Source organism: Engystomops pustulosus, chromosome 11 (assembly GCF_040894005.1).
Source record: "Engystomops pustulosus chromosome 11, aEngPut4.maternal, whole genome shotgun sequence".
In the NCBI taxonomy this organism is placed as follows: domain Eukaryota; kingdom Metazoa; phylum Chordata; class Amphibia; order Anura; family Leptodactylidae; genus Engystomops; species Engystomops pustulosus.
This window is the reverse complement of record NC_092421.1, coordinates 30,482,486-30,509,824: the sequence shown is the minus strand read 5'-3', so window position 1 is coordinate 30,509,824 and position 27,339 is coordinate 30,482,486. Positions and strand designations below refer to the sequence as shown.

Genomic DNA, 27,339 nt, shown 5'->3' with positions numbered 1-27,339 from the left:
TTTTTCCACTATCATTCTTTGGTACAGCAAGTTGGAGAAGAAGTGCTGGGCAGACTCAGAGATGTGATATGTAATGTAAAACTCTTTCAACCCATGATTTCTCAAAAAAAGACCCTACTTAAGCCAGGCCCCCGGTCTCTTTTGTGAAGAAGGTAGCTTGCCATCATTTGTGAACTATCCTATGCTGTAGTCACTGGCATAATGAATTGGTGGTGAGCACCATCGTGCAGGGGGGATGGTCCACTGACCACTCTAGAAGAGACAACCGACTAGAAGCTGGTGAATACAAGTTATCATGTTTTTTCATATATTTGAGGGCCTATTAAATATATTACAACCAAGCAAGCCCTGAATAAGCTAGAAAAGTAAAAAATATATATAAGAAAATTAGATTTACTTCAAACATTTTACATTGACCAATATATTGTGGAGGCATTGGCGTAACTAGGAATAAGTCGGCCCCATAGCGAACTTTTGTCTGCCCCTCCCGCCCGGACCCCAGCACCTCCTCCCACCTCTGCCCATTTTGAACATATATAAGGGCCTATAAATAATACCTGTATGTCAGCCCTGCCCCACAGACCACACACCTTGCAGAGGATGGAAGTCCTTGCATTATATAAAAATATCTGCCGGCCGGCATAGCACTGCCAATTATAGCGCAGTGAGCATGGATAATTCATAGATAATGCATGGTTCGGCCTCCTCTCCGCCAGGAGTGGGGGGTATGTTTCTGGGTATTGGGTCGCGTGGCAAGTGCACGGATGGCAGGCCACTGTTGCGGCACAGTTGGGCCTGGGAACATACATTGGGGCACATTCACTGACCCGTCCGGAGTTGTTCACCTTAAGTGCATTATCAGACGAGAATGCACTGTGCCGCGATTCACTAAGATCGTGCGCCCAATATCCTGCATGTGTCGCTTCTCTGCTGAGGTACGACGGAGTTCACCTTCTTCTTCCTGGTGTATGTAAGTGCATTGGATTGCGACACAATTTGAATGTTAAATCCCGCACTCAGTCCGAATCAGACGGATTATCCGATGGCCCTCCCCACCCCCCCATTTCTGTTGCATGAAAGCCGGGGCGCAGCTGCGCCAAAATACGATCGCGTGCGAAACAATCCCCTGCTAAATTCCTGTCATGGCCGTGCAATCCCCAAAATGTTGGAAAATCGGACTAAAGTGCGGCCGCGGACCCTTAGTAAATAAGCCCCATTACGTTTCAGCCGTGTGGCACGTGCCCTTGTAGCAGCCGTTACAGCTTCTGCAACTTTAGTTACGCCTCCATGTGGAGGGAGGAATAAACTTTCTTAATGAAATAAACTTACTTTCTTCAGTAATCTGGGTATAATATACCGTACTTGGGGGGGAGGGGATTTATTTTAGGGTTTTCTTTTTTTCTCTTATATTTGCTCATTTTTTGGCGCATTTGCATATTTGTGCCACAATTTGCGACTTTTCCTCTCTCCTAGCAAAGTTAGACATGCAATAATTTTTCAGTGTTGGTTTTTATATATCTTTAAAAATCAGATGTGGACGTATAAAATTTTGCCGCAAATTGTGGTTGAAAATTGCAAATAAACTCCAGCCCCCATCATGCATAGGAAAATCTAAAAAGGGTTGTAGAAAACTGACTTTTGCAACTTTTGTGCAACTTTTTAATAAAAAGTCACAAAAACCCCACAGACTCAGCTGCCTTATATATCAATCTCTAAGATATATCAAGCAAGTCCAGAACCCGGAGTAACCAAAAAACACTCACAAATGCCCTGACTAAAGATAAATCACCCCAATTGTTGTGTAAGGTTTCCAGTAAAAGGCACCAGTTCGTTTAATAATATGAAAACATTCTTTTTATTGCTATAATATGTTACTTTCAGTACTGTATTGCTACAAACATGTGTAAAGGATAGCTTGAATCCCAGCTTCTATATACTTACATGATATAAATCATGTCTGATATTTTTACAGCTCATTTATGAAACAGTTCATTCCTTTTATTTGTTATATACCTCGCCTTGAAGAATGACATAGGTCTGCATCATATTTTATAGTCGAATTGGATGCTATTCTCACTTCCTCTTGGAGGGTGTCTGTGTCATACTTGGCTACTCATGCTGCTCTCATATGTGTAGACAGGTGTGAGTCACTTGGAATCACCTGATGTCTGCCGTCTACAGGTAAGTCTGGTCTTATTCAAGAGTGACAAGGTTCACTCCATGTACAGTCTACAGTTAGAGGAAAACAAGGGACTTTTTTTCCAACTACCTTTGTCTGGCTAGATCAACCCATATGACACTGTATGACTTATTTTATCTCTCATGCAAACACCTAAACTAGAAAAAAACACATACCATTGGTGGCACAGTGGCTAGCACTTCTGCCTTGCAGCACTGGGGTCCTGGGTTCAAATCCCACCCAGGTCAACATCTGCAAAGAGCAAAGATGTTCTCTCTGTGTTTGTGTGGGTTTCCTCTGGGTCCTCTGGTTTCCTCCCATACTCCAAAACATACTGTTAGGTTGTATAGATTGTGACCCCATGGGGACAGGGACCAATTTGACATGCTTTGTGCAGCACTGCATAATCTGTGTGCGCTATTTAAATAAAAAGAATTATTATTACTATCCATTAATAGAGTAATCCAGCCAATCTAAATGCAATGGAATGTCTGTCCACATGGTGTAAAAAAATCTTCTAGTCCTCCGATTTCCTCCTTAAATTTCCAGTTCCCTTTTGCAGAAGGCAAATAGGTACCGAAGTGGCAGAGATGAGATTTTAATTTGGTTTAACATGTTATCATCATGTTTTATCTGTAGTTAGAGGCATATAAAGTTACAAAATGAGTAACTCCGGCTCCTCAATTTTTAATGTAGCCCAAACTCCCTTTACCACTTTCCCCCATGAGCAAGGTCCTCCACCATGCAGGTAGTGAGACACTGTAACTTTTGAGACCTTGCAGCACATCTGTAATACCACCTACAAACAGGACTCAAGGAATTCTATATCCTGCCCTGACCGATTATTTTGTCTCCTAGTTGTACCCACCCCTTACATAGCCTACTACGCCAGTCTAGCATTGTCTAAACTTTGTTGTTGTGCTACAATTAAAGTGTACCAACAATTTAACCCATTGGTTTGTACAGTATTTGCAGGAACAGCTGGACATGCATCCTGCGTTAACTCAGTACATTTCCAGATCTCTTGATTTTTTAAGGTTTCAAAACAAGTGACTTCAGTTTAAAATATTGACCCTTGAAATGTCAAAATCAGATTTATGATACATAGTTAGCCAATTTCTTCTGGGGAGTACACTTGGCTACCATCCAATCAAATATAAGGATTGTTTTGCTCAATAAGCTGGCAGGCGTTTGCCTTGGAATTCTAGAATTCAGCCAACCGAGCAACAGCAAAGACACAGAGGTCTTTCTTGTGGGGCGTAAAACTGGCAAATGTGTTTGAGTTCATTGCCAGTTCCCTGATAAAGTATCAAACGCTACAGTGTATTTTGATGCTGGATTCAGGCCAACCTTCTACTTAGAAAAGTTTGATAATGAAAAACAAGTTAACCTTTTAGTCCAATCTGAATCTACAACATGCAGCTGGATAGAGGGGAATCATTTCTTCCAATACAGTCTCTGTATCTATCTATATATCCATTTATCTATGTATCTATTAGAAACACTATTAAAAACCCCATAGTTGTGGTTGAATGTCCCTCACTTTAGAGTGTAATTTCAGCTACATACAACCTTAATGTTGGTTTTGCACTCTGCTGTGCATGCAAAACCAACATTAAGATGTTATACATACATGACCCAAGACAAGGAACAGAGTAGGGGACCTGCTGTTTTATTACTGTAATAGCCTTGGCTTTAAAATTATTTTTCTATTTTAAGAATATGTCTCAGTCCTGACCCCTGGTGATGCTAGCATCTGGGCATCTACTTCTGCCAGGAGAAGCTACTCTTTCCAGGTAAGATGTATTACTCTAACCTCATTATCTGAACCCAAGCTCCAGTTACATGAACTATGACTGCTGGAATGAAGCAGAAGGAAGCTTCTCTATGAACAATATCTTTGTTACCACTCATTTATAACAGAATCTATGGCGCTATGTGGGATCTGGTGTAGCCAGTCACATGACTATGGACTACCAGCCCATTATGTTTCTAGATACATAACATATACAAATGCAGACAACACTCCAAGAATAATTAATAATTCCTTTATTTATATAGAGCATAAAGATTATGCAGCGCTACACAGAGGTTGCCAAATCAGTCCCTTTCCCCAATGGGGATCACAATCTAATCAACCCACCAGTATGTTTTGGGAAGTGGGAGTAAACCAGAGGATCCGGAGGAAACCCACGCAAACACAGAGAGAACATACAAACTCTTTGCAGATGTTGACCTGGATGGCACTTGAAACCAGGACCCCAGCACTGCAAGGCTGTAGTGCTAGCCACTGAGCCACCATACTGCCCACATTACATTTGCAAAGTGGAGTACTCCAATGTGGAGGCTCCAGAGAGGAACTAAAAGGTTGCATGGACTCGAAGAAACAAAGTATCCTACTTCTTCACTGCCATCTTCTCGGAGTGCTGCTTGTTTTGATTTTTTATTCTAAGGATTTCACTAATGAATAATACCTTTAAAGGAAATCTACCATTATTTAGTGTTAGCTCACCTGTAACGCTGATACATCTATAAATCTGTTTAATCTGAGCTATTTTTATGGTAATGAGACGCAAGGGCTCCTAGAGGAGCTACCACAGCACTTCTGAGCTCTGAGGACTCTGGCTATTACACACCCCCAGAGCTCTTCTCTGCCCTTGCACCTCATTACTATAAAAATAAAGTTGCTTTGTTAAGTAAAAACCACAGCTTTGCATAAACATATATTTAGAATCACACCACTGAGATCTACTCAGCAGCATTAAAGGTTAATTTACCACTAAATAAGTTGTAGATTTCCTTCAACACAACCCTATGATTTATATTGCATGGTAGATAAAAATGCTGTCCCTCTATACACATGTCAGACCCATGCGTTGCAGGTGATGTGAGCACAGTACAGCTCCTCCTCTGCATGTACTATATATAATGTATAATATATATGTATATCACTTATGCACCCAAATCTGCTTGTAATATAGTTGTTCCGGAAGAGATGTGGTTTTCTTCTAGAACAGAGGAGGTACTTTATTTTTACAATGCTTAACCCTTTTCTGCAGTTTTTTTCCATTAAATAATGTACTGCTAGGCATTTACTGTGGCGTGTTAACCTCTATTGCATACTGAATGGTATAAAATGTAAAAACGTGGGCAATATAATCTTTTCAAATATGAAAAGATTCTATACACTACAGCAAAAGCTTCTTTCTGAGAGCTCTGCAAAGATATATGAGAGAAGCCTTGTATTGTATACAGTTATATCTATGCTATTACTATGCTGTCCAGCTCTCAAGTCCAGCTCAGATGTGGTCTTACTCAGTGTCTGGCAGCTATCTGGGTATGTGCACTAATACGCGGTGGGCTGTCACTGAGCAGGAACGCCCGGTGGACCCATAAGCCTAGTTTAAGCAGAGATGTAAAAGAATAAATTACAAGATTTTTTAAATTTATATAAGATCTGTTGGATTGATATGAAATGATACATACCAAGAAATAAAAGGGCTACAAGAAGCCTTATTTTCCCCTTATTGCTATTGTGTTCAATACATGCCATTGTAATATGGTCATGTACAAAATGCATTATAAGACCAGGGCCCCATGCTGAGAGCACACTACAGAGTTACCGAGTTACCCACAAGGAAAGTCAAGCCTCTAGGGCTTCTATGGTTCTTTATGCCTTCTCTGCCGGTTTTCTGGTGGTGAAAGCGCATGAATATCCCCCTCCCTTTCCAGTTTTTTGACTTCTCAGACCCCCACGCCATTTTGGGCGTGTTAGGGCGGAGCAGAGAGTATAGCAAAAAACACTCAAATCTGATCTACATATCCAAGCTGGCGGACTTTGCGTCTGCATTTACCAAGAGGTCACCAATAGAGGGCGTTAAAAATCTATTCCTAATTAATTCACCCCAATTTTATTTTGCTGTTTGCCTCCCACAAATCACCCTTTGTATTTTAAACTTTGGCAGTGAATCTGGCAGCAAAACTTGACATGCTATGCGGCAAAAATCACATTTTGTGGCGGTATCAGTCACAAAATAATCAGGATGGAGAAGAGTTAGGTGGCTGTTAGAATGAGAAATACTAATTGTGATAAAGGTTACTGACAATTGAGAATTTTCATGAATAATAGACCATAAAAACAAACTATAAAAGATGTACAAAATATAAATAAAAGGCAGGAAATGGCATAAAATACACAAGATTTAGTATTCACCCGAGAAATGTCCCTTTGCTGCAGGATAATGGAGATGATGCAATGTCTATTGAAAGGTATGCATTATTTTTCATGTAAAAAAGTTTCTTCTTCATCTAAAAATTCTGCATGACCACATACTAAGACATAGATAATGGAGGAACTAGAGGGACCTCTGTATCCTATATTTTTCACTCCATTAAGAAGCTGTTCTTTGCATATTTTTCATTGCTCACATAGTGCTACAGCCAATATCTGGCTCAAGGGTCAAGTTTACATGAATGGTAAGAATTGGAAAAGTAAGGCGCATTCTTTAGCCAGTAGCAAAATCTTCACAGCCTAAGGTCAGTTGCCGATGAGCATGTTTGGTCTGAGAATTTTCCAGACCGAAGGTTTAAGGGGTTTTCTTAAGAAACAAGTGAATAGGGCCTAAGTTGCCGATCGGTTGGGTTTTCAGTGATGAGACTCCACATATTATGAGAACGGGGGGTCCGATGCACCCCAGTCAGACCCCTTGTCGCTCCCCGAGATGAGTGGAGCCTCCTAGCACACTGCCCCATTCATCTCTATGGAGCTGAAACAGATTGCCGAACACCGTACTCAACAATCTCCGTCAGCTCCATAGAGATGAACAGGGCAACCTGGACTTGCTCGTCCTGCTGCTATGCTCATCTCAGTGGACGACGAGAGTTCAGATGGGCCCCTTGTACTAGTGATCTGTGGGGTTCCCATCATTGAGCCCCCCACTGATTAGTAAGTTAGGCTCTGTCCTATGCGCCTAGGGAAAACCCCTGTAATTATTGCAATTACTACTCCATTAGGAAAATACCCAAAAATACATAGACACAGATTTATCATCAGGAAGGTATCTTACTCCAATGTTTTTGGAGCGTCTTTGGAGCTTTATCGGTGTGTTTTGCATATCAGATTAATCACACTGGATTCACATTATTGACTGAAGTGGAAAGTGGGGCGGGTCGGAATAAAGTTATGCATCTGGTGCACGTAGACAGATGGACCAACTTTGAGACATTTTGAAGGCAGAAAAGTGATGTAACTGCAATAATGCAGTCACCTACCACCCTTCCCATGAAGCCCAATGGAATGGTCCACAATGATGTAAAAGCCCTATATGACAATGAATCCTAAGCAACATCCTCGAATTATATTTGTGAGCTATGATCTAGAATTAAGGTTTTCAGGAACATTTGTTCAGAGTCATTGTACCGCTTATTCGCCAGTAAATTGTGGTTAAAGCACTTTCTACCGAGCAAACACCATACACCAGCACCATACAGCCTCTTCCCCTGTCACATTACAAGTCCCTCATTTAGGCATTACAGAGAACATCATGTCCTTTTCTAATATTATCTTCTGAAGGTGATTTGCATGGTTTGTTTTGCAGGCAGTCACTAATATGTCTCCTACTATCTAATAAACTCTACAGATGGATGTTTATGAAAGCTGATGTGGAGCAGGAGATCATGTAGCTTTGTACAAGCAATTACAATTTGCAGGTAGACAGAAATATCAGACATAACATGTCCCTTTGCATTTGATTACTTTCTCTTCTTGATTTATGCATTATTATTATCTTGATTATTTGTGGTAAAATTGTAACAGGGCAGATTTCATTGCAGTTCTAAGGTATAAACAAGTAATGTTACATAAGCAGGATTAAAAAGGTAACTCCACCCAAACATTCTGCTATTTTGTTTATTTTCAGTTTATTGAATCCAACTGTTTTGATTCAATTTATGTATAAGATCCACAAACCGTTGTCAGGGCTCTGAGTCCGTGGACCCTCTGGACCACCGTAGGAGATGGTACTAGCTGACACCTGAGTGTAAGTGGCATCTGGTCTTCACCAGAGCCTGCCACAAAGTGGGATGGTCTTGCTGCGGCTGGGTACCACTAGGTCGTTCCACAGGTGCGACTAGCCCACAGAGGCAGCCAAGGTAGCAACGCAGAAGACAGCGGAAGACAGGGGGAGAACAGCACAGGATGGCACACTAGGACTCATGTCAGGAATCGCAGGAGCTGGCACGCTGGACAGGAACGCAGGATACACAGGAACGCCGGATCAAATGCACTCTTGGAAGTGGCCAGCGCCAATCACCTGTGCGCTGGCCCTTTAAATTTTGAAGCAGGGCTGCGCAGAACCTAGTCCAGAGGGGACCAGGAGCGTGGATAGGTAAGTCTACGGGAGCGGGGCACGGGTGCACCCACATTCCGCGGTATGGATCGTGGAGGTGCCGTGCTCGTGACAATCGTGTTTTACGGGGAGCTGTCATTAGGGGTTTTATGGCTACCAAGTTTATAAATGTACTAGGGAATGGATGTAAAGATGTGCAGAGATGCTTTTGTGGCTTGAGATATATGTAGAAGTGCAGAGAATATGTGAATTAGGTAACAGTTTACTTATATGACAGTGTGGAATAGTAATGACAATAACTAAGACCAAAGTTAAAGTGTTGGGTGAGGTTAACTCATAAGCCCAAAAGTACTAGCCAGACTTAGCAACCATAGAAAGACTTGCAACCTTATGAATAAAAAACTGTTCCCATGAAGATATGTTTGTACATATCTTTAAGTCCCTTGACCAATGCTGTTTTAAGCATAGTAGATGGAAATGTCTGTGTCTGTTCTATACATCTGTTTGAAACTTGATAAAAACAATGGGGGGAATTTAACAATCTGTTTCAGTCTCCAACAATACAGAGCTCAACACTATGCCAGATTCATCATAGCAATTATGAATTCTGGCACAGTTTAAGATTTTTTGGATTCTATTTAAGTCCTACTTTTAGAGAGGTGTTTTTGGCGCAAATTTAGCCAGAAGTTAGGACAAAGTGCCATCACAAATTCCCACCACTATGTTTATACTCTACAGGCAGTCCCCGGGTTACATACAAGATAGGGTCTGTAGATTTGTTCTTAAGTTGAATTTGTATGTAAGTTGGAACTGTATATTTTATCATTGTAATCCCAGCCAGAACTTTTTTGGTCTCTGTGACAATTGGATTTTAAAAATGTTGTGTTGTCATAAGAATCAGAATTAACACTAAAGTTTCATTACAGACACCTGTGATAACTGTTACAGCTGATCATTGTAGCCTAGGACTAAAGTACAATAAATTACCAATATCCAGAGGTCCGTTTGTAACTAGGGGTCGTATGTAAGTCGAGTGTTCTTAAGTAGGGGACCGCAAACAACCCTAATGAATAGCACTTTTTGATAAAATCCACCAATGCCACATATTTGCATTCTGTATTAAGTGCCCCTACACCAATAGCGGCGCAGTTGACATTTCTCCCAAGCTATTAGTGCCATTCATTTCAGCAAATATTTTTTTTATTAAGGCTCTCTACTGCCATTTTGGAAGATCCGATTGGAATAGAGAACCCAGGAAAATCCATTTGCATATATTCTAATTAACATAGTGGGGAGAGATAAAAAGACATAATATGATATTTGATATAATTGCAATGTGAAATGAGATATTATTAATATATTGTATTTTCACTTAAAAAAAAATTAAAATAAAAAGTGGGTTGCAAAATTATGGCAATGATTATTTAGAAATCGTGCTTGTGTGGGTTTCCTTCAGGTCCTCCAGTTCCTCCCACACTACTGGTTGGTTTATTAGATTGTGAGCCCCGTGGGGACAGGGACCGTTTTGACAAGCTCTATGCAGCGCTGCTGTGTGCCCTATATAAATAAAGGAATTATTTTTATAATTATTATTATTATAGAAATGATGGGATGGTGGGGGTAGAGAATTTCTTATTAGAATCAGTGTGGTTATGGGACAATTTGGAATTGGTTGAGGTTGTGAAAGGTCCTGTTTAATGTACAGTATAAGTGATGGATGGCGGCAGACAATTTTGGAGATACTTATAGACTAATGTTAGAGCGCAACACTAACAGTAGATGATACTCAAGAGTCAGGCCAGGTTCACATAAGGTCTTGTATGTTCGGCGTATACATTGTGAAAGTTCCCAATGTATATGGTGAGAGTACCCATTGACATATAGGGGCGCATTTACTAAGGGTTCGCGGACCGCACTATGGTCGGAATATCCAATGATTTCCAAATGTGTGGCGCATTTAGAAGGGGATTGTGTGCGTTTGGAATTTGGCGCATTGTCGCCGGCTTTCGTGCGACAAAAATTGAGGGGGGGTGCCATTGGACGACCCGACGGATTCAGAATAAGCGCGGGATTTAACATTCAAAATTGTGTCGCAAGCCAAGCACTTATCGTACATGCACCATGAAGAAGAAGGTGAACCCCGTAGGAAGCTATGTCTTTCCATCCTGCTAAGCGACGTACATGCTCAGCAATAGAAGCCTATGGGGAGCAGATGCAACATATTGCATCCTGGAGCCCCAGCCGCTGAGCAGATACGTGGCTCATCAGGAGGGAGGACTCTCCATATAAGGACAGTGACATCACTGGGTAAACATACATGTATACGTTTGTGCCATACGTCATAAGTACACGTGGGAATCCCCCCCAACGCGTCCTTACAACATATGGCACAAAACATGATGTAAACCCAGACTCCAGGTTGTCCGGGTTTAAACATTTTTTTATGGCCGGGCTGGGGAGGGATAGTTAAACATAATAAACATGGACTTACCTCCTCCGGCGCCGCCGATGTCCCGCGCCTCGGTCACTTCGATCCGTGCCCCTGTAAACAAACAGGGGCACGGAAGCCGCGCACAGGGAGCTTCCGGTCCGCGTTGTGGACGGCTCCTCCCATCCGTCCCTATCTCTCAGCGCTGGGAGATGGTGCGCATGGGAGCATCCGGCCGGCCGGAAGCTCCCTGTGCGCCCTTGTACTGAAACCGGCGCATGGAGAAGACCGGCCGCGGCGCGGGACATCGGCCGCACCGGAGGAGGTAAGTACATGTTTATTATGTTTAAATAGCCCTCCCCAGCCCGGCCATAAAAAAATTTTAAACCCGGATAACCCCTTTAAGGTCACAGTCATCAAGCCCCATGATAAGCCTGAGCCACTGTTATCAACAATGCCATATAAGGGGGTATTCACCTGTCACAAAAATTTCTGTGATTGACTTCTTGACTATTCCATTTACATTTCCCTAATAATACTCAACGAAACGTTCAAAATCACCCATTTCAGCCAACCTTTATGTGAATGTGCATCCTAATTCTCGTTATGCTAGAATAGAACAATCAGTGTTTTTATTCAAGCTGTGATTATGTAAGGATTTTTTCGGCAGTGCCCCTATTAAAGCATGACACAAAGCGAAGGAAGTTGTTTTTCTCTGTGGAATGTTCCATGGTGCTACATAATGTGCAGCATGTGACAAACCAGGGTTATATCATAAGCGATATACTGTCAACAAATACACTGGGTCAGATGAATTATGCCCTGCATTAATACATCCTCACTATTAGATTCCTGGCTTACACTTACATAAAAAATAGGACACTGGCAATGACTGCTGCTTGTCATATCATCGCATCACATTGATCACCTACATCAGTCACATTCTTTGGCAGAGAGTCAGGATTTCTACATGTAAAAGAGACGGGTCTTATACTGTATATAAATAGACACTTGTGGTTATGACTATCTTAGTTTCTAGGTGGAGGTAAGGTTAGGTGTGTTCTGTTTAGTACCGCAAAATTTGGCAAAGTAGGTATTTATGTAGTGGCAGGTTTCCGATGGAAATACCGGGCACCAGCTCAGGGTGAGCTGGTGCCGGAGCTTATTTTAGTTAGTGTTTTAAACCGCGGTATCGCGGTTTAAAACACTTTTTAAACGTTGTAGCCGGCGCAGGCAGGTACGCGCTCGGCGCTTACCGTGCACGCGGCTACATAGGAAGTGAATGAGAGCCGCGCGCATGGTAAGCGCCGAGCGCGTACCTCCCTGCGCCAGCTACAACGATACCGCGGTTTAAAACACTAACTAAAATAAGCTCTGGTGCCCGGTATTTCCATCGGAAACCTGCCACTACAAGTGGCAGGTTTCCTTTAATCTACTAGTGCTATAAATGTTAAGATATCCTAATAGAAGCCTTCACAGTTAGAAGGGAGCAAGGAATTGATGTATGGAATGACTACTCCTTAAAGGAAATCTAACTCAAGAATGATAAACCAGGGAAACTTACTCATAGGTCCAGGCACTGTGATTGAGATAATCTTCTTACATTTGCTTTCCATGGCCTTCTTCCTTCTAAAATCAACGTTTCAAATTATGCTAACGAGCCAGAAGGGCTCTGGGGATGGTACCACATCCCACTGTGCTGCAGCTTCACTGGCTGTTATACTGTCTCAACACCTCCCCCCTCGCTCCCTCAGCACCCCCATCTACCTTAAGTAATCTCACAACAGCAAGAGTGGCCATGGATAACAAATATAAGAAGATGACCACAATCACAGTGACTGAATCTATTAGGCACCTTTTACACTTGCGAGTGTGATGCAATGAACAACTAGAACAGCCACTTGGGATGAATCTCTCCTACTGTTTTATGCCAATTACATATGCTGCGACATATAGATATAAAACTGTGAATGACAGGATTGTGACCATCCCTAGAACAAGAGGTCGTGGTATCCACAACAAGAGGTGGGGACGAAACATAAACCAATTTCTTTCCCTTTTTATTTAGAAAATAAAAAATGTGCTTTCTTGACGCACATCATTGCCCAAATAAAATATGCCCCACCGTATTGTACAGAGGTAACAATGTGACCCAACGCCTCAATGGCAGCTGTTTGTTCATTGCTGTTGAAGTGAATACTAGAGTATTTATTCCAATAGTAATTTCTGTGACATGCTGTGTAGGTGGAAAGCTTCTGAATGTAAATGAGTGTTGTATGTCCTCCAGGATATAACATACACAACTTGCACATGGATTTGTTCCAAAGCAATTGAGAACTGTAATGAATGCATTTTGTTATGATATAAAAGTATGCCGGATTGCATCAGAGTGTTGTCACACATCCAGCTGGCCCGGGATCCAGAACTGGAATAATCCCTCTCAGTGCTTTATATAGTAACTGGTAAAGACTAACCATTGCCAGGTCACTTCTAAAATACAAGTGACCTTACACCTTGGCTTGTGAAGGAAAGGGGAAATTACAATTGTCTAGACACCGCTATACAACCTGATGAAAATGTGGAGATAGGGCCCACATTGTCCTAAATTGTATTGTACAACATAATTTGTACAGAAAATTCATTAACCACCTGCGCTAGATTTCTGGGGGATTTGGGCCAAAAAGTCCCTCTAAAAAATTAAGGAGGCTGCACCAAGTGGCACTGAATATACTAAGAGGCTCCAACTCTAGATCATGTGTAGCAAAGAATTTCCTATAATGTAGACCGGGCCCAGTCCACTCCCTGTACCCTTGCAACTTTTTCATGGCTTGTACCTCAGAAACCTGGCATACAAACTGTGATATACTACCCCCACTTTGTGTACACAATGAATAATGATGATTTTGGTATTCATATGATTTGTTTTCTATATTTTTAGCTGATTTTCTGCAGCCTGGTTCTGTAATCTTCAGTCTACTCTAAAATAGTGGGTGGTGACCAAGCTGCTGTGACTCCCTGCCCTCTTCTCCATAGACTTCTACATAATCTCATATCTCAATGAGCTTCTGCTAGCAAGACTTTTCTCCATTATGTCCTTACAAGGAATAATATTATTTTTGGTATTCAGGTGACTTGTTTTCTTTATTTTTAGCCGATTTTCTGCAGGCTGGTTTTGTAATTTGTGACCTAGCTCCTGTGACTCACTCGCATAAACTGTGTGCGTTATATAAATAAAGGAATTATTATTACCCGTATCTTTCGGACCAAAAGTGCACAAAAAATCCTTAGATTTTCTCAGAAATCAAAGGTGCGCCTTATAGTCCAGTGCGCCTTATATATGAACTGTACTTACAGACAACAACTGCCTTGAACTGTGCACCTGTCTGCCACCTGCTGGTCCGTCAGCCTCATAATCAGGTGCGCCTTATAATCCAGTACTCCTTATATATGGACCTAGATCAGTGATGGCGAACCTTTTAGAGACCGAGTGCCCAAACTACGACCAAACTCCACTTATTTACTTTGAAGTGCCAACATGGCATTTTAAGCAGTAACTTATTACTCTTCTTCCACATCTTTCAATCGTATCAGCCCCTGAAGCCACCAATACAGTTGAAAGAAAGAGGGTCTCTCTGTAGAGGAAGATTGGTGGGTCCAGCAGGATGACCTCCAAAGATGACGCAGTCCAGTAAACACCACCTCACTTTTCCTGCCGCTCCAAACGGCCAATGAAGTGTCGCTTTAAAATAGCGCTGAGAGCATCATCTCATAAGTTGCCTGAGACTGCAGGAAGATTTGGTGTATTTGGTCCTTTTTGGTGAACTCTGTCCTGTGGTGATGGCCTGAGTGCCCACAGAAAGGGCTCTGAGTGCCACCTCTGGCACTCGTGCCATAGGTTCGCCACCACTGACCTAGATGTTTTAGCAGGCATTTATTGATGGTGCTCCTTATAATCCGGTGCACCTTATAGTCCGAAAAATACGGTATTCTTACTCTGAGGATCTCCCTCAGTTCGTCAGAATGCATTCCCTACTGGTAAAATCTAGTTGTCAATTATTTTATACATTTGTAGGAGGAACAATAGAGGAATGGCACAAGCTAGTTATAACAAAATATGGTATGATGGTTAAATAAATAGAAACAGACCAATCAGGGAAGTCTTCAGTTTCCAGGGCAGAATATGTGAGTCCCGTTAGAGGTGTATCAATGGTAGAGCAGCAATAATGGCCATCATTGTAGATATCGTGCTGCTATGCCTTGTTATTGGACTTGAGGATGTTGTATTGGTATCTCTTTTTTTTTTTTAATTGAAAACAAAGCTTACATTGGTTCAGTGACTTATCAGACTGGCACAAGTATATTCACAAGGCATCCAATGAATGCTTATTGGAATTAATCTATAAAACGTGTCACTGGTCCTCACACATACATGATGTAACGCACGGACAGCACGTTTACTCAGCATGACTCACGACTGCAGACCTCATTCTGATGTAAGTTTTCACAGGATGAGATTGTGAAATGAAGGGGTTTTGTGAAGTCAGACTTTTATACTGTGTCATGCAGAGAACTTGCAGAGTCATAGAAGTTCAGACCCAGCAGACTGGACCCTGATTTACCAAGAGAACAGTTATATTCCGGTATTGTATATTGAGAATTGCAGCATAAGTATCATCACCCTCCAATGAAATGCGTTAAACAGTTAAAGGAGGCTATAAGTAACAGCATACAATGTATATTTTGCTACAGCGTTCCTTAGAAGAGTCTGTGCTCAGCTGACATCTTCAAACTCCATGTATGATTACTTCTTTCCCTCTCCCTCTTCATGAAACGGGTGATAAACAACAGTCATCCTGACTAACATTATCTCTACTTGGTTAGGATAGTCTGAAGAACAAGCTTTTCAGGTAGCTCTATTTGTTTAGACAATGACATGACACAGATGTGCACATACATTATTACATACCGAATGTATACACAGTGGGGGACATGTACCTTTGTCTTGGCTTGGCTTGGCTTTTCCTTTTTTTTTTTTTGCGTTCATGTTTGCTATTGCCTATTTTTTTGCAGATTTTAAAGTTGCAATTTTTTCTAAAAAGTTGCAAATCTATCCCTGCTCGTGCCAGGCTTAGGGTCCATGCACACAAACGTGTGCCCACACGGCCATAGCCACGCAGACACACGTCGGGTGCGCTAGAGAGGAGGAGAAGCGAGCGCTGCTCCCCCCCCTCTCTATAGAGAAAAGTGGCGCACGGCTGTTCTTACAGCCAAAGATAGAGCACGCTCTATTTTTTTTGTGCTCATGGCATGGTACGGTGAGCACATATTGGGGGTCATTTACTAAGGGCCCGAATTGCGCGATTCCGTTGGGTATCCTGACGATTTCCGATTTGCACCGAATTCCGCCGGGATTTTGGCACACGCAAGGGAAATCGGGGGCATGGCCGTCGGAAAACCCGACGGATTCGGAAAAACCGCGGCATTAAAAAAAAAGTGCCGCTTGACACGTTACCTGCACCAAGAAATTGAAGGTGAATTCCGGTGAACTCCAGCGGACCTCGGCGCAGCAGCGACACCTAGTGGATATCGGCGCACGGACCTTAGTAAATCCCGGCAGCACCCGAATCAGTGTCGGAGAACCCGCTGTGGGATCGCGACTGGACCGGGTATGTAAATATGCCCCATTGTGCTCACCATATTGTGCTCCATCCATTGGAAGCCAGCAGGGCACGGGACGTCACTGGAAGTCCTGCTGTCAGTGGGTCATGTGACTGCACAGAAAGTTTACCAGGATAAGTAACATAAAAGTGGCCCTATCAGCCTCTTTTACCTGGTAAACTTTTGCATTATTGGCCATCCCTTTTAAAATTGGATCAAACAATCTTATACTGGACTAACTTATAGGTACATCAGCAAATGTGGTCCGTTTTTGGGCACTTGACCAAACCCACTTCTCGAAAAAGTGTCTGAAACACTTTGGGGCACAATTACACACCTGTCCCGTTGCCGCCGCCGATCCGGAATGAGGAGCTGCTGCGATTCACTAAGATTGTGCGTCCAATTTCCTGCATGTGTCGCTTTCCCAGCTGAGGTCCGCCGGAGTTCACCATCTTCTTCCTGGTGCATGTGAGTGCTGATCTTGTGATACAATGGGGCACATTTACTTACCCGGCCCATTCGCGATCCAGCGGCGCGTTCTCTGCACAGGATTCGGGTCCGGCTGGGATTTAAGATGGTAGTTCCTCCGCCGTCCACCAGGTGGCGCTGCAGCGCCGAAAATAATCTTAACGCCCCGGAATGCACCATCCCATAGAAGGTGAAGGTGAGCGCTCCCCAAGCGACACATTTACGGCATTTAAATGCGGCGGTTTTTCCGAATACGTCGGGTTTTCGTTCGGCCACGCCCCCCCGATTTCTGTCGCGCGCATGCCGGCCCCGATGCGCCACAATCCGATCGCGTGCGCCAAAAACCCGGGGCAATTCATGTTCAAGCGGCGCAAATCGGAAATATTCGGGTAACACGTCGGGAAAACGCGAATCGGGCCCTTAGTAAATGACCCCCAATTTGTTTTTTAAATCCTGCAGTTTGTCTGAATCAGTCGGGTTCTCCGATGTCCACGCCCCCCGATTTGTGTTGCATGCAAGCCGGCGCTGATGCACCACAATCCGATTGCATGCCCCAAAAACCCGGAGCAATTCAGGGCAAATCGGAAAAAAACTTGAAACCTGACGGAAATGCGTCTGACAGACCCTTAGTAAATGTGCTTTATGTTTATTACAAAGATTTTTTGGGGTGCAAATAAGGGCAGAATTATAGAGAATCCCCTCGCTGTGTTTTCTAGTCCATATACTTTTAAAATCTGTGCGATTACAGCAGGAAACTTATGCCAATGAGCCTGAGGGGCTACCCTAGCCCTCTGTGATCTGGCTTTACAGGCTGTTACACTGTCTCTTCTAGTGCCTGGTAAGTGCTTTTTTTGTCATGCTCGATTTTGATGGTAGGTTTTCTTTAAGGCACAATTTTTGAAAAAAATATCTTCAGTATAGTAAGTTATTTAATTAAAGGGGTATTCCGGTAATATGAACGTCTGACACAAAAACCCATGATGATATAAATAAATGAATACAACATTACTCTATGTCATTAGTCACAAAATGGAGCTTAAATAATTAGATTTTATGATTTACAAAACTTATGGCCTCTCTAAAATAGGTGGAGTTATCACTAAGATGGCCGCCACTGGAAACTACAAGTTCCATGATCCTTTAGTTCTCAGCAGGGGCGTCGCTAGGCTAAAAGATCTGGGGCACGTGCCCCGGATATTTTATCCAGTGCCCCGAATATACTGCACACCACCTACACAGAGGCACCACTGACTGAGAAAGCAGAGTACTTGCCCTGGCACTTGCACTGCTCAGGGCCGTCACAGCGCTGCTCTATTCACTCTCAGTGCTTCTGCCCCACACTGTGTGAATTGGGACGCTTAGCTTACCCCGCCCCACAGTTTAGCTCCGCCCCTCTTTTCCCTCAATGTCCTGCTCTTGGTCAGGTTTGCAGTGAGGCTGAGCAGGCAGACCCCCTGCTCAAAGCTACATGAAATAAGTCAGTCCAGGTCAGTGAAAGGCAGGCACAAGTGTAACCTACAGCTCAGCACTCCACTCCCTCACATCAGTGACCCAAGATGTCACACATACATGTATGCATAGGGGGACATTAATCCGCACTTCTATGGCAGTTTCTGTCATAAAAGCAATAAAATAACAAGTTCTTGCACACTGCAAGAAATTGTGATTATTTTGCGGTAACACCACCTTGACGCCATGTGGCGAGGCTGCTGGCAGAGTGGGCAGGTAAAGGGGCATTCCTGCCTGTGCCTGCAGAGGTACACTGGGTCAGACCTAGAGATGTTTTTCCTGGTGGCGCACATACATTATAGGATTTTACATTGGTGACTACATAGCTACATATCACAGGAGACTCAGTGACCTGACTACATGGCATCTCCTGCTTCAAGTACAGAAGATACCATATAATGATGTAAACACAGCTCGACCCGCACAGCAAGACAAAGAGAGGGGATATTGGGGTTTATTTTTTTTAATCATACATAGGGGATGAGTGGGAATTAGTAGAGGCCATATTAGGGGCCATAGGCATTAAGGGTGGGTGGCATTTATACATGGCATCTCCTGCTTCAAGTAGTTCCCCATAACCGCCATGAACAGAAGATACCATATAATGATGTAAACACAGCTCGACCCGCACAGCAAGACAAAGAGAGGGGATATTGGGGTTTATTTTTTTTAATCATACATAGGGGATGAGTGGGAATTTATACATGTCAGGCCACATTTAGAGATGTTATTGAGAGACACAAAAAAATACTTAAAATCCCCGCACATAGACTGACGCAATTGTCAATCTTGCAAAGGACATATTACACTCCAAAAAAAATATCACTATTTTCAGGATAATTGGTCCGGGGTAAACGGTGTGGGAGGGAAGGCGCCGATGATGTTCACATGTTTTGGTCATGCTCATCAATACAAAGCTATTGGGAAGAAATTATTAAAGAAATTGGGAGATGCTTTGATAGCCAATTCCCATTTCATTTCACTACTTGTATTTTAGGCATCTGGCACAGTGATGTCGATAGGGTACTCGGGTAATCAGTTTCTTGCCAGATTTTGTATTGTTAAAAGGTGGACATCTTTGGAACCTCCCCCCCCCCCCCCTTGCTCTTTGGAAACGTATTACGAATAAGACAATCCTAGCTGAGGGTATTGAAAATGGCAGAATCAACCCTAAATACAAACAGGCTTATCTAAAGAACTGGCAGAAATGGATAGATTCATATTTTACAACAGAGGAAAAGAGGCTAATAGGGGTAATGTAGTTTCTTGCTGAGATATGGAAAGGAATATCGAAGAAGGGAGAATGGCCACCAATTTACCTAATTTATTTATTTTTATTTAAAATTATTTATTTATTTATTGATTGATATCTTTATTATTTATTTAATATTTGTATTTTTACTTATTTATTTATCTATTTATAATTTTTTTGTTTTTGTTCAAAGGGAAACTACAAGTATCAACGGTGAAATTTATGAATACGGCTAGGGGGGATGGGTAGGGTAAAAAGATTTGCATGCGGGAAAATTATTGTACTATTTTTATATCTGTTACTATCTGACTGGAAATTGTATTATATGAAATGTAAATTATTTTGTATGTAAATGCACTTTAAAATTTAATAAAAAGATTAAAAAAAAAAAAAGAGATGTTATTAGATGTGTGGCACTGTAACGTTGTAATGTAAAGTATGGGGCCATTGGCTGTGTGGGAGCTGTTATCTAGCAGGTTCACTATAAATTGTGGGGGCCAGAAACAGAACAGTGTACTATAAACAAACCAGAATGGGAAGTATATGTGTGTACTATATTTGGGGGCCATTACAAAGTCTTGGGGTCAAAATCAGGACAGAATACTGTGTAGGGCCACAACAGGCATTATATAGGGAAGGAATGATAAAGAGCATTTTACATTGTGGGGAATAAAATGGGGGGGATGTTACAACATGTTATGCTAGGCAACTTTATTTGTGTGTTACTACTATTTTCAGGAGTTACTACTATCTCTCTGTAGCAGCATTGCAGTATTTGGTGAAGCGGTGTTGGGGATAGCAGCAGGATAACACTATTAGGGAACCTGGATATATGGAACAATGTGAAAGTGAAGAGCATACTGCAGCTCATTTATTAAGAACAGTGCATTCTGTACTCTGTGCAGTGTCCTGTGTAGTCTGCAGAGGGCGCCAGATTAAGGATTTCAGGTGACCGTTCTTCATGAATCTGGCGCCCCCTGCACTGCCCTGACAGAGTGCACCAACTTTTTTTTGTTGCGCCTTTAACACACTTCAGCACACTTCTGTCGGACTTTGCATGTTAAATGTGGCGCACAGTCCGACTGAGCACCGGAGCGCCCCCTTCGGTGCAGAAATTTGTGTTGCGACACAAAATGGTCACGTGTGACACAAAGGTGGTGTGGACACTTTATGTGCAAGCAGTTTACACTAGAAAGAGCATGCAAAGTCCATCAGAAAACTATAGTACAGCCCTTAATAAATGTGCTCTACTGTCTGTGGTTAACTCCACGGGGACAATGTGTGGCTGGGAGAAGAGACATGGTAGTCTTTCCCCAATAGAGAAAATAAGAAACAAGAACAACTACAATCCAAAGACACGTTGGTCCACATTTATCAAAATCAGTGCAGTGTGTACAACTAGATGCAGGACCGGACACTATTGAGAATCCGGTACTTAAGAATTTGGGCCTGTGCCCCAGATCTTTTACTACCCTAACAACGCCCCTGGTTCTCAGTAACTCCTCCTACCACTTATGCGCTGCTCCCAGTGATGATGTAACAGGTTTTCTTGCTTTGTTACCATAGTAATGATGTGTAACTGCCATCACCACAACACTGGCCATACTGGATGCACTGCAACCAACCGACAACAGCCAAACGTAGTGGTGATCACATGACCTGCCCAGGCAGGTGCAGGACATGTGATGTGGACATGTGACCAGCGGCCATCTTCTGTCCTGCAACGGACCGCGCGGAGGAAATTAACGGACTGATTAAAGGGCCAGTAGCATTTTAATTCTTCATTACAGTCTATGTCATCAGCATTTTCTGCTAAGGGGAGCAACATTTTAAATAGCAACTAATTACACATTAGCTTATATTTTGAGTGCCCACTTGTATATTAATTATGCTGATTCCTGGAATACCCCTTTAAAGGACACCTGTCATCAGGTCTGTGTCACTAGTCCTGTCACTACTACCTGTTGGAGCAGCTCACAAGGATCCCATCCCAGCATTTATCTAGTTATTTCATACATTAATCATTGTAAAATCATCTATTCTTTATCATGTAAATTAGGCTGGTCACATGGTCAGAGGCAGTGATGTCACTCCTGTTACCCCTCCCCTCTCCTTTCCCTGCTCATGTCTGTGTGTAATGTATAGTAAAGCATGGCTAGTGTGTGCTGCATCTGCTGACATGCTGCATTCTCCTAATATACAGGTGAGAGACACAGACATCAGCTACACATGAATCTGACATGTTCTGCTGTAACATGGCTGCCTGGAGCTGCTGTATCTCTCCTATACACACACACACATGCACACACAGGCTGCAGGGGGTGTGGCCACCAGCACCAGGAAGCACATCATTATACAGCCTCACATCATTATACAGGCTGTCAGTCAAGCACTAGGGGTGTGGCTGTGCCTCCCACTCATGAATAAGCTGAACAGCTTGAATATGCTAATGACTCATTGGACATTTGACAGGTCATTTGCATACAGCTTTAGGACCTCATTGCTTAGGTTTACAGGCATGTAGACGGACAGTGAAGGGATAGAGGCAATGCTCTCTAATGGCAGTTTATGAAAATATATTTAGTTTAGGGGGGATATTTTGCATGACGGGTTCTCTTTAAGTATACCTATTTATCATAAGCACAAACCACCTCATAGAAGGTATAATAATAAATTTTAATGTTATTTTTTCCTGACTTTATACTGGTTGTTCTTCGGACAGTCTGACCTGATGCTTACATGCATGAACTGATGTGTTTGAATAAAGATCTCTGGTTGCGTAGTTCAGCAGAATATGCTGGCAGCATATGAATACAAAGCATAATAAAAGAATGGTAATAAAATGTCAACCACTAGGTTCGATTTGCTTACAAGGCAACTCAGTCTATAGTGACTATGGTCAGGAAGACCTGCTACAGAAACGGAAATGATTTGTTCATGCTCGGGAACTTTTGTTGCTTTGACTTGTCTACTCCTTTTGCTATGACGTCCAAAAGGAAATTAGACATCCTTGGGTGGTGTATATTTTAATATACAATAATGGCTGTAGGAAATGGCTTGTCTACTAATATAAGGAGTTGTTGTTAGATTAGATGATAAGCTTTATCCATTAGCGTAAAACCACATACATATTTTTTATGGCACGGAACCTATCATATTATCCATTATTACAGGACCACATTCAAGCTTATTTATTAATGATTAACAAACACATATGTATTACACGAAAAAGCATAAAACATTACTAAAGTTGTACCAAATTTTATTGTCATCTACTATACAAAGGCTGTCTGCCAAGACTATGAGAACTGGGGTCCCCTTGTCACAATTGATAAAGCAATACTATTGGAGCATTGGAAATTGCTGAGGTCAGTACTCAGCCATCTCGGGCACTCTTAGAGAGTGCAGGGGAGCCAAACTCTGTGCTTGCCAATTTCCGATGCTCCCATAATATTAAATGGATTGACAGGACACATGTTTGACATACCACCCCATCAGTGATAATGGGGGACCCATTCTTGTGAACAGTGAGGATCCCAGAATTCAGACGCCCACCGATCAGATGATCAACCTCTTTAAGTGCAGTTAGTATAAAAGTACTTCTAGGAAAGTTTTTGAAACCTTTTGCTGATATATTAGGATGCATTAAATCCATCATAGTGGATCAAACTCTATTTTGTCCTGCAAAAAATAAGTCCCCATACAGCTATAGGTGCAAGAGAAAATAAATGTAAAAAATGTATATCTTCCAGTAGGTAATGAAAAGAACGGAGAAATAGCCTGGTCACTAAGGTTCGGAGTCAATCATGCCACTACACACTTTTTACATAATTTTAGAGAGAAAGAGCACACTATATGGATGTGAGCAAACAGCAACAGATGTCTCGCTTCACTACAGGGTATAGTGAAAGTTTTTCACTCTCCTCTCAGAGGAAGAAGGATTGGCATCCTCTGCATCTGCCAATAATGCAGCCCTATTACTTCTGTCTTGTAGTACTAGCGACCTTGTTGTTTTTAACCTGATTCAAAAAAGGTTTAAAAAAACAAGATCGCACGAGGTACAAACTCCACAGTCCATAATTAGAGAAATGCAACATGACAAAAACAAGACAGATCAGATTATAAGAGCAATGATTCACAGGCAGCGCTTGGCCCACACTTTAGATTGCAACATTCGGATTTCTACTTTTAACTTCCTAGAATCAATGGGCACAGTTAAGGATAACGTGTGGTAAGTGGCCATTACTTGGGATATACCTGCCCCTTCTTAAATAATATTGTACTTGTGATACCAAAATCACATATGTAACCACGTGATGCTGCTGATGCCTGCTATATGATCTGCCCATAAACCTCCATTAGTAACCTGACCATCTGCTGTCATCTGTCAGTGCAGGTCAAGGCTCCTTCAGCAATGTTTGTACAAATGTTGTGGATGGAATAGCTCGGGTCACGTCTTTGCTTGGAGAGTGGAAACGACCCAACAGCACTCTTAAGGCTCACGAGGCGTGCAAAAAGGAACTTGTGAAACATCAGCTGTTCTTGGAGGAATTCTATACTTAGGCAGGCCCGTTTAATAACATAGTGTTAATAGCTGGCATGTGGTTGCTATAGGAAACAGCCCCACAATGTCTCCAAACGCATCATGAATGGAAGTTTTAATGTAGCTGGATCCATATGGTATTGATAATAGATAATGATTTCTCCGACCTATAAGCATACATTACAATTATTTCTATACCTCCTTATCATGAACCTACAAGGATTCAAATCTCCCAAACTCTTCTGAATCTTAAAGGGATTGTCTAGGATTAAGTACATATGGCTGCTGTCTTGCTGTAGCATGGCTGGTTGTGTAAGGTATTACTTGCCACACATATTCTTATTCAAGGAACCTGTCATGATGATTTAGGACCACAAATCATCAACAACCTACTATGCAGGACAACAGTTATCTCCATCTACATTGTAGAAGACTGAACATTAGCTGAAAGAATAATTTTGTGCATTGCATACAAGTAACCTATAAGGAGTCGCCGGGGCAAGTCCCAACAGCTTCTGGGTCAGCGGCTAACGGTAGTCTATAATGATGTACTTTAAAGGAAATATACCATCAAAATCCATTGTGATAAACCAGGGTAAACCAGTGATAAACACTTACTGTGACTGTGGTAATCTTCTTATATTTGTTATCAGTGACCTCCTTCCTTCAAAAATTAACTTTTCAAATTATGCTAATGAACCATAAGGGCTCTGGGGGTGTTACCAGAGCCCCTCCATGCTGCAACTTCACAGGCTGTTACACTATGCAGAAACACCTCATCACACACCCCCACTGCTCTTTCGGCACTCCCCCCTCCGTTGGTTATCTGTATTTGCATACATTTGGAGGGGGAGGAGCTCCTGTATGGTGGTGCAAGGTACAGCACAGAGGGCCTTTGGTAATATCCCCCAGAGCCCTCTGACTCTTTAGTAAATTTTAAAAGTTGATTTTAGAAGGAAGAAGGCCATGGATAACAAATATAAGAAGATTACCGCAGTCACAGGGTCCATGAATAATTGTTCCTGGTTTATCACAATGGATTATGACTGTAGAATTCCTTTAAAGCCAGGAGAGGACATTCTAGTATAATTCTTCTCCATCCCATGACCTACAATATAAGAATGCAGAAGGATATAATTAAAGTATTGGTCTAAGAAAACAGGTTTGTGGCCATTTGCGGGCCTAAAAACTCATAACAGGTTACATTTAATAGCACTGAACTACAATAACAGTAACAGGGCAGCTCCCAGGGGCATAACTAGGAGAGGCAGGACCCCATAGCAAACTTCTGAATGGGGCTCCCCTACCCCCTTAGAAAATATATATATTTGCATACTAATATACTCTTACACACATGTATACACTTATGCGCACACATTTATGCACTGATGTATACATTTATACACTTACACAGCTCTGTCCCAGTACATGCTGACCACGTGGGTGAAGTAAATGGCAGGAATTAGAGAAGAGAGATCCTTAGTCCTCTTGTTCTGCTGTCCCCTCCCTCTCCCCCGACATTTCTTATCTGATCTGCCGGCTCAGCTGTGTACTGTGGAAGATGTGCACTGTTATATACATATTATGCTGTACAATGTGTAACATAATATGTATATAATGGTGTGCATCCTCCATTCTTTAGTGTGTCAGGTTGGATGCTTGAGCCCCCTGACAATGCGGGCCCCATATCAGGGAATTTTTTTTTTTTTACAGACCCTGGTATGAAGTCCATAAAAAGATCAAGTGCTAGCACATAAATCAATGCCAGGAGTCTGCTATAATATTATCTAGCTGTGGGCACCTAATACATGGTCTGGGTGGCACTATTCATTTGTGTGTAACTAGTTTTATTCTAGGTGACAAAACTAAAGCTGGCTATAAATAAGAATCAACTCTTTTACATGCTATGCCATGCATGCACTGCAATGCCTTCATATATAAGAACTTATATAATATAGCTTTTTTCTTTACGAGAAGTAGCAAAATCTTTCCTTTGTGCCCTATGTGCCCAACCATGCTTTCAAAAATATGCATATTATCGCACTGAGAGGTTCTAGCACTCATTGAAAAGAACCTGCTTATGTATGGAGACTTATATTCCGACAGAAGAAGGAAACAATCTCATGATTAGACATACCTCTCCAGAGAACTGTTTTCAGGGTTTTGCTTCTCATCAGTACAGAGCAGGTACTACTGTGTGGATGAGACACTTTCATATTACAATGTAGAGGCCAGTTGTGTACATACCATAGTTTAAGGAACAGCTGTAAGAACTCAAAGCCCTCAGGATCTACAAAAAGAAGATAAACGCAAAAGAAAAATTTTACAAACATTCAATTTATTAACTATTGCTAAGTGCACAAATATCCATCAGAATCAAAGACACATACAAGTGATAAAAACAAGCGGCTGTAGACAATCACTGCTATGATATGGACATGACAAGATCATTAACTACAGGCCGCCTCATAGAACATTCTGTAAAGCAAAGCAACACTTTCTAATGACAGGGTTTAGCTATGCTAATGAGCGGATGATGTGTATTCTTAGAATGATTGCTGCGCTATCAGAATGATAATTGCTTTTGTACTGGTATTAAACAAGTTGTACAGTCCTGATTAAAAAAAACTAAACTGGTTATGCAATGGTACTTCTAATGTGATCGTAGGGTGATAAAGCCAAAAGGATTCTGATCACTACGTGGAAATGAATGTACTGTATGTCGTTGGCCTCCTCACATCTATGTGTATAATTTTACAGGTTATTAGATATTTAGCATTAATGGATTTTGCCTGAGAAGAACGTGTTTCCTATCTGCAAGAGTCGTAAGATGACCAAACATGTTAAACGCATTTTGTTTGACCATGGTGTTTTTAATGGGGAAAGCCAATCACAGGGTAGAGCTGCAACAGATCCTAATGAGTTGGACTGTGCCTGAAAGATGACGTCACAGAC

At 42.0% G+C, this 27,339-nt stretch overlaps 1 long non-coding RNA gene across 1 annotated transcript in view; it reads left to right on the top strand.

The window, feature by feature from the left end:
• Positions 1-27,339, top strand: part of LOC140106244 (uncharacterized) — a 53,505-nt gene that overhangs the window by 3,486 nt on the left and 22,680 nt on the right. The window contains exon 2 of the long non-coding RNA XR_011850744.1: positions 7,777-7,888. This is a non-coding gene — a long non-coding RNA (uncharacterized lncRNA). The remainder of the gene's footprint in view (positions 1-7,776; positions 7,889-27,339) is intronic.